We start from the raw sequence: 13,572 nt of genomic DNA on the forward strand, positions 1-13,572 counted from the left end.
TATTTCCCAGCAACCAGATCGGACCAACCATATGCCATCAACAAGTAATTTTTGTCAATAAGGATAAAGCTGTCTGGATTTTTAAGAAAGTGAACTATTCCTTCTCCTCGACACTTCTGACACAAGCAGAAACGGGAATAAGGTGCGCAGAGTGGTATCTACTTGGCCAGACGTCGCTGTTGATCGAGAACAAGCTGGTGTGGGTTTCTGTAGACACTGACCTTACTGAGTGTGATGTAGGACGGCCAAGTAGAGCAGACAGGGCTGGGCTGGGCGAGGCTGGACAGAGGTGCCCTATCCGCCTCCAGCGTCCGCTGTGCTAGGACTCCGTGGAGCATCAGCACCAGGCAGTGATGAGCTGGGTCCCCGTGGGCCACGGTGAACCTTCTCTAAGCCCACATTCACCTTATCTGTCACGGCTGTTGTTGGAATTAAATTAGACATATTGTTAGGAGAGAAAACTGCACATACTGAATACATCCTCGGTCCTTCTTCCCCCTTTTTTCTGTTTACCTCATCAAATGTGAAAAACCCACTTTCTCTTCCTCTGTTACGTAATTGTTTCTGTTTTATTAAGATATATGGCTAATTGCTTATGGATAAATCCGTCTAACCCTCAGGCTGAGATAGCTCAGGGAGCCAGGAAATGTGGACGGAGAGCGAGCCCTGAGCCTCCCGGAAATGAGACTTAGCCTCTTTCCTGATTGCAGCAAAGTTACATGTTGTCTGGGAGGGAATTCCAAGGTAGGATGGGAGGTGGTGACAATAGGTGCAGTTACAGAGGGAAGATAAGTACAAAGAAGGGGGCGACCAGGCAGGGGCGCTGTGAGAGCCAGTCCTTGCGGTTTGCAGTCTCAGTGTGTGAGAGCATCCACCACAAGCTTAGCTTTCCTGTCAATATTTTGTGTTGTTTATTGAGGTCCTTTTAAATAGTTTCAGCCAAAAAAGGAATTAGAGTTCTCAGAGAAGACAAGGAGACAGGGACAAAGGTTCTCTCAGGTGCAGCTGGTAGAAAGAGAAATCCGTCCTTTTTGTCAATAAGCCCAAGACTGGCCGGGCGCAGTGGCTCACGCCTGTACTCCTAGCATTTTGGGAGGCTGAGGCAGGTGGATCACCTGAGGCCAGGAGTTCTAGACCAACCTGGCCAACATGGTGAAACCCCGTCTCTACCAAAACTACAAAAATTAGGCAACCATAGTGGTGGGTGCCTGTAATTCCGGCTACTTGGGAGACTGAGGCAGGAGAATTGCTGGAACCTGGGAGGCAGAGGTTGCACTGAGCCGAGATCGCGCCATTGCACTCCAGCCCAGGAGACAACTCCATCTCAAAAAACAAAACAACAAGAACAACAACAACAACAAAACACAACATAAGCCGAAGACTCTTCAAAAACTTGGTAACCTTTGTCTAGTGATTTCTCCTCCAGCAACCAACCACACAGAAACACTCAGGAACTTAGGCAAAGGCGTGTGCCACATTGTAGTTTTAGTAGCAAGAAAGGAGAAACAAACTCGATGTCCAGTAAGTAACTGTGTATTGAAATGATGGAATATTACACACCAATAAAAATTCCCGTCTTCAGAACTATTTCCTTATGGGAGAATGTTTACATAACCTTAAGTAAAAAAGTATGATATGAAAGTGTATGAACAGAATGATCCCCTAGTGTGTGTATATATAAAAACTAGGCTGGACGGTGGTACCCTGTCCACATCCCAGGGTCAGCTCTTGTATATATAAAATAGTTGATTTTATTTTAACCCCATTATCCCCTTTTGTACACACACACACACACACAGAGTAGTAAATTAAAATACTGACTTTCCACCTGGATAGATTACAGGAAGTTCTTTTGGTTTATTCTGTGTACTTTATTATTTTTCATATGTTCTGTCTTCTACAATCTGTTTTTCCAGCCCCTGTCCTGAAGACGTTCAGGGAGCACACACATAGCAGGGGCCTGAGAACGGACCCGAAGAGTCTCTTTCCGTTGTCCTGCAACATTCCTCTTTAGTTTCAGTTTTTACCTTGGTGAAAATGTTTTCATTTATGTAGTCAAAGAAACAAAACACACCCGATTTCAAATCACTTCAGTGGTTGACTGTGCAGCGCTCTTGTTTTCCATGCTCAGTCTTGTTTTGCACAGCGAGTTCTTGCTTCCCTGGGCTGTCGGTCGAGTCATTGCTGCGTTTGAGGTCCCAGCCGTTTGAAGCGTGCACCAGAATCACACAGACGGGGTCTGCTTTTCCAGTCAGTATCTCACTAACAAATCACGGAGGGGGAAGCTCCAGTGGCCTCAGCTGTGTTCTCTGGAACAGACCTAGAGAGTTTCTCTCATTGCAACAGCACTTCAGAGGGCTGTGGTGTCCCTGGAGGCCTGATGGTGCCACAGGAGGCTAAGAGGGAAAATCAAGGAGGTTAAACCCAAAGGGACAAGGCTGTGCTTTGCCAGCCGCCCTCCTTATTGGAAAATGCACTCTTTGCAGACCTAACCTGCGAAGTGCCGGTGACTTTTGCCTCTAAGGATGTTCCCATTCACCCAGTAACTTCAGACCCCTTTGGCCCCTCTCCCTGTCCAGACCTGTGGCCATTGAGTTAGGGATTCATTCAGTCAGTGTTCCTTGAGGACTTGCTACCTGCTCACCCTCACAAGAACCCCCATTGTGTGATGTGGAAATGGAACACATTCTAGTGAGTTCCTTTCTTAGGTCACAAAGCTACCCTGTGCTCCACATCCACAGCCCGGCAGCGCCTCACGCCATGGAATTTGGAATGCCGGCCTCTCCTGCCGGAGCTCGGCCTCCTCCGTGCTGCCGGGCTCACTGTGCCAAGGGGCGGCCCACAGAGTGACATTGCAATATGCTTTCCTCAGACTCCGGATTGAAGTTGCCCGATATAAGCATTTAGCTAACAGTTTCGGAAGGAGTAGTCCTCAAGATAGCAATTTCTGTCATGTTTTATTATTTCCTTCCCTGTAAACTGTTAACCATTTACCTCAGGTTAAAAGGAAGCACAAGTTATGCCTTAAATAATTTTATCATGTTATTGAAGAGTGTATTTCTTGTCTGCTTTATACTAATGGGAAAATAACTTTATGTAACTCTGCCAGTGATAGTGCCTTATGTAAGTAACCTATTTAAAAAAATTATTATTTACGTTTATTGAGGTAAAACACATAAAATTTACCATCTTGACCATTTTAAAGTGTACGGTTTAGTTGCATTAAATGCATTTGCGCTTTTGTGGAATAATTACCACTGTCCTTCTCCATAATGCTTTTCAGCTTGTAAAACTGAAACTGCGTATATTAAATAATAACTCCACACACCTCTCCCCTCAGTCCCTAGCAGCCATCACCCAACTTTGTCTCTGTGATTTTTACTGTCTAGGATCTCATATAAATGGAATTATATAGGATATGTCTTTTTGTAACTAGCTTTTTTTTTTTTTTTTTTTTTTTTTTGATACAAGATCTCTCTCTGTTGCCCAGGCTGGAGTGCAGTGGTACAGTCATAGCTCACTGCAGCCTCAACCTCCTGGGCTCAAATGATCCTCCTGCCTCAGCCTCCCGAGTAGTTGGGACCACAGTCATGTGCCACCATCCCCCACTAATTTTTTATTTTTATTGTTTTGTGGAAATGGAGTCTCCCTATATTGCCCAGGCTGATCTCAAACTTTTGGGCTCAAGTGATCCTTTAGCCTTGACCTCCCAAAGTGCTGGTGTTAAACAGACATGAGCCACTGGGCCTAGCATGACTGCCTTCTTTCACCTAGAATGATGGCCTCAAGGTTTATCCACATTGTAGCTTGTGCCAGAATTTCCTTCCAGCTTAAGGCTGACTAATATTCCCTTCTGTAGATATATTACAATTTGTTTATCCATTCATCTGTGGATGGATTCCTGGGTCACTTCTACCTTTTAGCTGTTGTAAATAGTGCTGCTATGAACATGGGTATACAACTATCTTTTTGCAGCCTTGCTTTCAATTCTTTTGGGTGGGATTCCCAGAAGTGCAGTTGCTGGAATTCTATCCGGAAGTGGAATTGCTACGTCATATGATAATGCTACTTTTCATTTTTTTATAAAGGCCACAGTGTTTTCCATAGTGGCTGTACCATTTTACATTCCCACCAACAGTGCATAAGCATTCCAATTTCTTCACATCCTGATCAACACTTGTTATTTTCTCTTTGTCTGTTAGTAGTCATTCTGTTGGGTGTGAGGTAGTATTTCATTGCGGTTTTGATTTGTGGTCCCCTATTGATGAATGACGTTGAGCATCTTTTCATGTGCTTATTGGCCATTTGTGTATCTTCTTTGGAAAAATGCTTGTTTGTGTCCGTTGTTCATTTTTGAAATGGGTTGTTTTTTGTTGTTGAGTTTTAGGAGTTTTCTATGTATTGTGGGTATCAATCCTTTATCAGATATATGACTTGCAAACATTTTCTCCCATTTTGTGGGTTGCCTTATTACTCTACTGATAGGGTTTTGTTTTGTTTTGTTTTGAGACAGGTTCTTACTCTGTCGTACAGGCTGGAGTGCAGTGGCACATTCACAGCTCAGCTGTATTCTCTGCAACAGACCTAGAGAGTTTCTCTCATTGCGACAGCACTTTAGAGGGCGGTGGTGTCCCTGGAGGCCTGATGTTGCCACAGGAGGTTAAGAGGGAAAGTCAAGGAGGTTAAACCCGAAGGGATAAGGCTGTGCTTTGCCAGCCGCCTCAACTTCCCAGGCTCAAGCCATCCTCCCAAGTAGCTGGGACCACAGGTACACACCACCACTCCTAGCTAATTTTTTGTAGAGATGGGGTCTTGCTATGTTGTCCAGGCTGGTTCTGAACTCCTGGATTCAAGCAATCCTCCTCTCTTGGCTTCCCAAAGTGTTGGGATTACTGGTATGAGCCACTACACCAGGCTTTTTGTTTGTTTTGTTTTTTGTTTCTTTTGTTATTGAGGCAGAGTCTCACTCTGTTGCCCAGGCTGGAGTGCAGTGGTGTGACCATAGTTCATTGTATCCTTAAACTTCTAGACTCAAATGGTCCTCCAGCCCCAGCCTCCCAAAGTCCTGAGATTGCAGGCATGAGCCACCTCACCCAGCCAGATAGTGTTTTTTGATGGTGCAGTGTTTTAAAAGTTTGATTACATTCAGTTTGTCATTTTTTTTCTTTTGTTGCCTGCGCCTTTGATGTCATATCCAGGAAGTCACTGCTAAATATGATGTTGGGAAGATTTTGCCATGGGTTTTCTTCTAAGAGTCCTGTAGTTTTGGCCGGGCCCGGCGGCTCACACCTGTAATCCCAGCACTTTGGGATGTCGAGGCAGGCGGATCACTTGAGGTCGGGAGTTCAAGACCAGCCTGACCAACGTGGAGAAACCCTGTCTCTACTAAAAGCACAAAAAATTAGCTGGGTGCGGTGGTGCATGCCTGTAATCCCAGCTACTCGAGATGCTGAGGTAGGAGAATTGCTTGAACCTAGAAGGTGGAGGTTGTGTTATGTTGAGCCGAGATGGCACCATTGCACTGCAGCCTGGGTAACAAGATCAAAACTGTCTCAAAAAAAGAAAGAAAGAAAGAAAAAGGATCCTATAGTTTTAGGGCTTATATTTAGGTTTTTGACCTATTTTGAGTTAATTTTTGTATATGGTGTTAGTAAAAGTCCACCTTCATTCTTTGCATGTAGATATCTGGCTTATGCAGTACCATTTGTTCAAAAGACTGTCCTTTCCCTATTGAGCAGTCTTGACTCCCTTGTCAAAAGTCATTTGTTCATATATTCCAGCATTTAGTTCTAAGGCCTCTATTCTATTCCATTGGTCTGTGTGTCTGTGTTTGCATCAATACCATATTGTTTTGATTACTGTTGCTTTGTAGTAGGTTTTGAAATCCGGAAGTGTGAGTGCTCCAGCTTTGTTCTTTTTCAAGATTGTTTTGGCTATTGGGGTCCCTGGAGGTTCCATGTGAATTCTATGATGGGCCTTTCTTTTTCTGCATAAAACGTCATTGGGATTTAGAATTGAATTTAATCTGTAGATCAGTTTGTAGTATTGACATCTTAATAATGTTAAGTCTTTAAATTCATGGACTTTGTTTTTATTTATTTATGTCTTTATAGTCTTTCAGCAGTGTTTCATAGTTTTTATTATACATGTCTTTCACCTCCTTAGTTAATGCCCAAGTATTATTCTTTTTTATTGTATCAGAAATAAAATTATTTTTGTAACTTTCTTTTCAGGTTGCTCATTGTTACAATATAGAAATGCAGGTAATTTTTGTGTATTGACTTTGTATCCTGCTACTTTGCTTAATTTATATCTTTTAGTTCTAACAATTTGTGTGTGTGTGTGTGTATGTGTGTATGTGTAGTCTTCAGTGTTTTCTACCTAAAAGATCATATCATCCATAAAGGGAGAGAATTTTACTTCCTTCTTTCCAATTTGAAAGCCCTTTATTTTTCTTGCCTGATTGTTGTGGCTACAACTTCCAGTACCATGCTGAATAGAAGTGGTGAAAGCAGGCCCTCTTGCCTCATTCCTGATCTTAGAAGAAAAATTCAATTTTTTCAGCATTGAGTGTGATGTTCACTGTGATTTTTTCGTATATGGCTTTTTTTTTTTTTTCCTATTAGAGACAGGGTCTTACTCTGTCACTCAGGCTGGAGTGCAGTGGCACAATCATAGCTCAATGAAGCCTCAAACTCCTGGGCTCAGGGAATCCTCCTCTTAGCCTCCAGAGTAGCAGGGATGACAGGCACAATACCACCACTCCCAGCTAATTAAAAAAAAACATTGTATTTTAGTAGAGACAGGGTTTCATCATGTTGGCCAGGATGGTCTCGATTTCCTGATCTCGTGATCCACCTGCCTCGGCCCCCTAAAGTGCTGGGATTACAGCCAGCCATGGTGGCAGGCGCCTGTTGTCTCAGCTACTCAGGAGGCTGAGGCAGGGGAATTGCTTGAACCCGGGAGGTGGAGGTTGCCGTGAGCCAAGATCGCACTACTGCACTCCAGCCTGGCAACAGAGCAAGACTCGATCTCAAAAAACAAACAAACAAAAAAATTTTTTTTTTTTGGTAGAAAGGAGTCTCACTATGTTGCTCAGGCTGGTCTTGAAATCCTGGCCTCAAGCAATTTTCCCATCTCTGCCTCCCAAAATGTTCCCTGCCCATATATGGTGTTTACTATTAGGTAGCTTCTGTTTTTTAAAAATCTTTAAACATGATGGAAGTCTTTGTGTTAATGAATAATCATACTGGTAATTGGACTATAAGAAGTGTGACTCATAGATGTGCTATTTATCTATCCCGCCATCTGCTCATCCATCCATCCATCCATCAATCCATCCATCCATCCATTAATCCATCCATCCATCCTTCCATTCATCCATCCATCATCTATCCATCCATCCACCCATCTGTCCATCCGTCCACCTGTCCTTCTGTCCATCCATCTGCCTTTTGTCATTTGATCTGTGAGAAGTTGGTCTTGTCTAACCAAATTTTATATTGACTTTGTTACCAGGAAATAAACATAATCGATACCCAAATATCATTAGATCTTCATTTTTAGCCACATTTACCTTGTTGAAGAGGCAAATGTTGTTTTGTTATCTTTTTAAAAACACCGCTAAATGGTATGCAGGGTCTCCTTTTTCCTGTTCACAACTCTCCTGTGCATCTCTGCTGTGTTTGTTTGTTTACTAAATTTTGGCATAAACCATTTGCAGTTAGTATCAGTGTGTGCAACATTACATGCAGAAATAAAAATGCAGAGCGTGAGAATACAAATATGGCAGGGAGGGAAGGCCATTATCTTATAAACTCCAGTCTCCTGGTTGAGCTGAATTTCAAAGGAGGGAGCAAAAATAGGTCTCCTGCTGGCCTGCATCCCCCACTGGCATTTCTGTGTGGGTGTATGTCTACTCTGCTTTGCATGTGGGGGCCAGAAAGAACCACTGAGGTGCAGCCTCCTGTGCGTGGACTCCAAAGTGAGGTCCATGGAGCTGGCACAGCCTCAAAAAGGTTTTACTCAACTCAAGAATTCAACAAGGATCTGATTCTGGCAAGAGTTGTATACAGTGAAAAGCAGCTGCCTCCCTGATGGGAAGCAGTCTTTTGAAAACTTCAGGTAAAATGCCCATTGTAGTAAGTATGTATGTCTGCTGGTTTTCTTCATGATGTTTATTTTTGTTATACTGTTGTTTGGTGATTTCTTTCATTATTTTATTTAACAGGTCACATGTGTTCTATAAAATGATCTCATTTTTAAAACAGAACTGTGAGATCAATGTCAATTATAATCTTTGTATGAAAATAGTCATTGATTTGTTGAAAAGATTAATAGAGAGAGCGAGTGAGAGAGCCTGCGTCATTAATACTGGTGTTACTGAAAATAAGACTTTGCAGCAGTGGCTGAAAAGACCACACCTGTGGGGTGAAATGTTGAACCCCAATTGTATTCATTATTGCTTGGTAAAAGTAACCCGTTAGCTTCTATGATAAGGGCTGCATATGTGTGAGTTCATTGGCTGCTTACAATGCTCCTCTGAGGAAAGTATTCACTCTTAACCCTGTTTCACATGTGAGGAAACTGAAGTGTATTTGGATTGAGCAATTCGTGCGATATGGCATAACCAGCAAAAACTAGATGGAGGATTTCAGCTTGGACATCTGGCGCCGACTTCCGTTCTGATCTTCTCTATTATACTACTTTTCATTAGGTAATTCATTAATAGATGTACCAAACCTAGAAAACAATCCAAAATGGGAAAACGACTTTAAAATGTAAAGGAAAAATAATGGTCCTAAGGACCCAGCCCCACCCCTTTTGCTCTGTGGCCCTGGGCTGAAGGCTGTGGCCTCTTCAGCTCCTCTTCTTTCTCTCCACAGTGGGATGTGTCCGTGTTCATCCGCAGGGCGGGGGGAGGTGCCTGTGCACCGGGAAACTGTTGTTCCGTCCTGTAGGTCTCATTGCCCTGGTCTTATCAATTAATCCAGGGGCAACAGGGCTTCAGGAAATGGGATGTAACCAACAGAAGAATGATACATTTTCTCTGCTTGGACTGTAAAAACAAATATTTGCTAGATGTCTTAGGAATTTAGAATATTTGAAAGCCAGGTTTCTTCTAAATTTCTTTTGTGTATATTGGTGTTCTTCCTATAAGTATAGAGATGATACTGCTTCTGCCTGACATGGCCAGGCCATTTATGTGTTCAGCATTCATTTGACAATAGTTAGTGCATACCTCTTATGCACCTAACTTGGTTCTAGGTACTGAGGTTACATCAGGAAATAGAATGAAGCCTCTGCCATGCTGGGACAGATGTTCTGTAGAGAGAGACAGACTACAAACAAACACGCAAGTAAACATCTATTGTGCTGGATGGTAACATGTGCTGCTGGGCATGGCAGAGCCTGGCAGGTAGGGAGTGCAGGGCCGGTGGTCATCAGGGAAGGCTCTGCTGCTTGGGTGGAATCTGAGCGTGCACCTGGAGGAAGTGAAGGAGGCTGCTGGGGGCATAGGGAACAGACGGTGTGAACCTTTCTGCCCTGAAAAAGGAAAGCATGAATGATCTATTTTTGGCTCAAGGGGTTATAGGGAGAAGTGAGATTTTGTTCCCCACCTTCCACATCCACAGAGAATTTGGGGGACTGATCCATGGAGGCTTTAGAAACACCCAGATTAACTTAAAGGCTTCGTCTGTAGGGGTTGTGTGCAAGTCTGCAGGCCTTCTAAAAGGCTAGCCATTAGCTTGGCGCTTTTGTCCAGTGTACTGTGCGGAGGATGATGGAGAGGTGGCAATCAGTGGCTGGATCGATAAGGGCACCACCGTCCTCCCCAGCCTTCTTGGGTTCATGAGCCTCTGAGGAGTGGAAGGTGGAGGGGACAGCTTCTGGGGAGGGATGGTGAACCGATCTGCCAGACTAAAGTTCTAAGCTTGTTACCTACATGTCGCTCCCGAGGGCCAGTCCGAGGCAGGGTTGCTCAGTGGTCTCCAGGGCGGGGAGCTGAGCAGTCTGAATATACCGTGCAGCCAGGACCACTGAGAACCCAGAGGTGCCCAGCCCCTTGCCCAGGCCTCTTTCCTGATGCAAGATCAGCAGACGCCAACTTGCAGAGCCATGGGGGAAAGCAAGTGGATCTGAGTGATACATATATTTTTAACACAGTCGAAGTATCTATCTTACAAGTTACTAAGTCAGACTTGACTCACGTTTACTCAGTATAGGGGTGTTTCTGTTATACCACCAAAACCAGCACCTTCTTGAGGAAAATTGCATCAGGAAGCTACATTTTCATTGTGCATTTTAGTGTTGTGTGAACAAATTTATGTAACCATATGCATTTAAATTGCTTAGCACAAAGCCTTGCCTATATAAGGGATGAAATAAAAGCTAGCTGCTGGTATATGAGCTGAAATATCTAGACAGGACCAGAGATCTTTTGGAAAATAACATACAGGTAACAACATGAGAGTCCTTTGAGTTTGAAAGTCCGAGAAGAGTCCTAGAACAAATATGTCATGAAAGATGAAATACGTTAATGGTGACTGCATAGAATACCACCATCAGAGCTTTTCGAAAAGGCACTTTCAAGTGTATCTCTCCATTATGAATGTTCTGTGTTGGCAGCGTGTGGCGTGTGGCCAGCTCACCTCATCCATGGTGTCTTCTCCCTTGGGCCTGGAGCCAGCCCACCCTTTCCAGTCTCTGTTGTAGTTAGGTGAGGCCTCGGGCTTGAATTTCAGCAGAAGTGATGTGTGTCCTTAGAGTCACTGCCTCCACTCCAACACACAGTCTTTACTTTCCATAAGGACTCTGTGCGTGCTGGAATGGGGCAGTCCTAGGCCAGCCGTGGAGGGCAGGTACTGTAGATGATGGAGTCTCCATATGCCTGCATGGAGGGGACACTTGGGTCATTTGTTTCCCCTGTCTAGTGCTGTTCCAGGGGGAAGATTTAAACTTTGATGGTGTTTGGGGTTTTGGTCTCATTGATACAGTTGTGAGCCTCGCCTCATAGAGCGAGGTATCATAAGCCATTTGACAGAGAATCCCTCAGTTGTTCCCCTGGAGGAATGTCTCGCCTTCCTGTTTAAATGTTACCTTTAGTTGCAGTATATCTGGATGGGCTGGGATGGGAGAATCAAGAATCAATGTCGGTAACTTTGAAAAACAGTCTTTTGACCATTGACTCGAAGGGAATAACAACTCAAGTATTGTATTCTAGTTAGTAAGGATGTTAGTTTCTCACAGGGGTACGTGATAGAGTTTCTGAAATTATCTGTATTCTAGATGTGAGTAAATAAGTGAGTGTGTTCAATAATAAAAGCAAGTTTCTCCTTGTCTAAGAAAAGAGTGATAAACAAGGAAATAAGTAAGGCTCGTATGAGCCTTGTGATGTTGAGCTGGAATCAGTGGTATTGGTGTGAGCACATGAGGTTATGATACACATGCAGAGAGAGAGAGAGAAGTGGATGTGGCTGTGTGTAAATGGACTCGGGGTCCCAGCTCCGGCCAGGGCGTGTTATTTGAGCAGTCATGAGCACACCTGGCTTCCTGATCTTGGTTTCTAATAGCCTCCAATAAAATGAATCAGGGCTTCTAGGAGCAATCCCTGATTTCAAGGCTGGGGTAGGGAAAGTGCTAGGTAAGCTTACAAAATCCTTTAGTATCAGAAAGTAAGAAAGTGCTTACAAATGTTGGGAGTCTATTGAAACACCATAGAACAGAGTTGAAAGGTCTCCTGATGGCCAAATATGGGGCAATTTGTGCAACAAACTAATGACTTCATTCTGTACTAGAACCTATAGAATAAAAGTATCCCATAGAATAAACTATTTATGAGTCCACACTGATACAAATACATAATTAAATCGATAAATAAATACATAATAAGTAAATACCTAAGGAAGGAGGGTCGTCTCTTCCATACTGTACAGGATGATGGAATTAGAAAGTCATCATTTGATGGGAATCATAATAACCAAAATTTCAGGTGAGAGTCACTAGTACTTGCTAAAACTGGTGAGTGATTTTTTTTTTTTTTTTTTTCCCTGAGATGGAGTCTTGCTCTGTCGCCCAGGCTGGAGTACAGTGGCCTGATCTCAACTCACTGCAACCTCCACCTCCCAGGTTCAAGCATTTCTCCTGCCTCAGCCTCCCGAGTAGCTGGGACTACATGCGCGTGTGACCACACCCAGCTAATATTTGTATTTTTAGTGGACACGAGGTTTCACCATGTTGATCAGGCTGGTCTTGAACTCCTGACCTCATGGTCCGCCCGCCTCGGCCTCCCAAAGTGCTGGGACTACAGGTGTGAGCCACCACTCCCGGGTGTGAAATTTTAATTAGAAATAAAATATTTGCACAATCTCAAGATATCTCCCCACATGATGCCTCTTCACTGCGAAAGGAGAAGCAAAATAGTGACTTTGCAGTGTAAAAACCCAGCAGATACCAGCCTGACCAAGTGGTAAAAATTAACCTTGCTGACAGTGGCACAGAGAGACATTGTGTGTCCCTACTTGTAAGATCACCAGGAAGGGCACAGCATCACCTCTGTGATACATTTGCCAAAAATATGTAACTTGAATTGAGTCATGAGGAAACGTCAGGCTATCCTAAACTGCAGACTTTCTGTAGGATACCTTGTCAGAAGTCCTCAGTGGTGTCAAGATCATGAAAGACAAAGACAGACTGAGGAAGTGTCCAAGCTTCAAGAGGACTGCTAAAGGCAATGTGCATCCTTGTTTGGAACCTGGTCCAGAAAGGGACTAATGTGGAACTATCAGTGACATTCAAATAAGACTTGTGAATTAGTTAATAGGAGACCATCGTTGATGTCCTAGTTTTGATCATTTTACTGCAGTTATGTAGGATGTTAACGTTTGAAGAAGCTAGACTAATGGTATACGGGAAATCTTTAAACAGGTTGAGCATCCTTAATCCAAAAATCCAAAATTTGAAATGTTCCAAAATCTGAAACATTTTTAGTGTTGACATGATACCAACCAGTGGAAAATTTCACATCTGACCTCCTGTGATGGGTTGCAGTCAAAATGCGGGCACACAACGTACCGTTCATTCAGTATCCCCAAGGGAACAAATGGCCCTCCCAGCTCCCTGCAGCTGTGATATGTCTTTTCTGTGCATGCCCAGCACACCCAGATTGCCCCATACTGGCACACCCACAGTGAGGAGTAAAATGACACGCGTGCAGGCTGGACATGCCAAAGCCGGCTCCCGCATGGGACCAAGACTCATGAACTCACTGTGTTTTTTGATGGTGATGCCGAACAACCACAGATTGTCTACATGGGTGGCTGAGATAGTGACACCTTTGGTTTTTGATGGTTCAGCATATGCAAACTTTGTTTCGTGGACAAAATTATTAAAAATATTATACAAAATTGCCTTCAGGCTATGTGTCTACGTTGTATATGAAACATAAATGAATTTCATGTTTAGACTTGGGTCCCATCCCCAGGATATCTCATTATATATTTGCAGATATCCTCAAATACAAAAAAACTCCAAATCTGAAACACTTATGGTCCCAAGCATTTTGAATAAGGG

General features: G+C 43.4%; 1 protein-coding gene and 1 long non-coding RNA gene across 3 annotated transcripts in view; one reads left to right on the forward strand and one right to left on the reverse strand.

The window, feature by feature from the left end:
• The window catches only part of GABRB3 (gamma-aminobutyric acid type A receptor beta3 subunit), a 228,470-nt gene that overhangs the window by 34,084 nt on the left and 180,814 nt on the right, over nucleotides 1–13,572 (forward strand). The window lies entirely within an intron of this gene.
• On the reverse strand, nucleotides 348–2,647 carry LOC103885673. Its single transcript, XR_648917.4, has 3 exons — nucleotides 2,494–2,647; nucleotides 1,822–2,396; nucleotides 348–419 (listed from the first exon to the last, which is right to left on the reverse strand). It is a non-coding gene; the product is annotated as an uncharacterized LOC103885673 (long non-coding RNA).

This window comes from Papio anubis, chromosome 7 (genome assembly GCF_008728515.1).
Source record: "Papio anubis isolate 15944 chromosome 7, Panubis1.0, whole genome shotgun sequence".
NCBI classification, from domain to species: domain Eukaryota; kingdom Metazoa; phylum Chordata; class Mammalia; order Primates; family Cercopithecidae; genus Papio; species Papio anubis.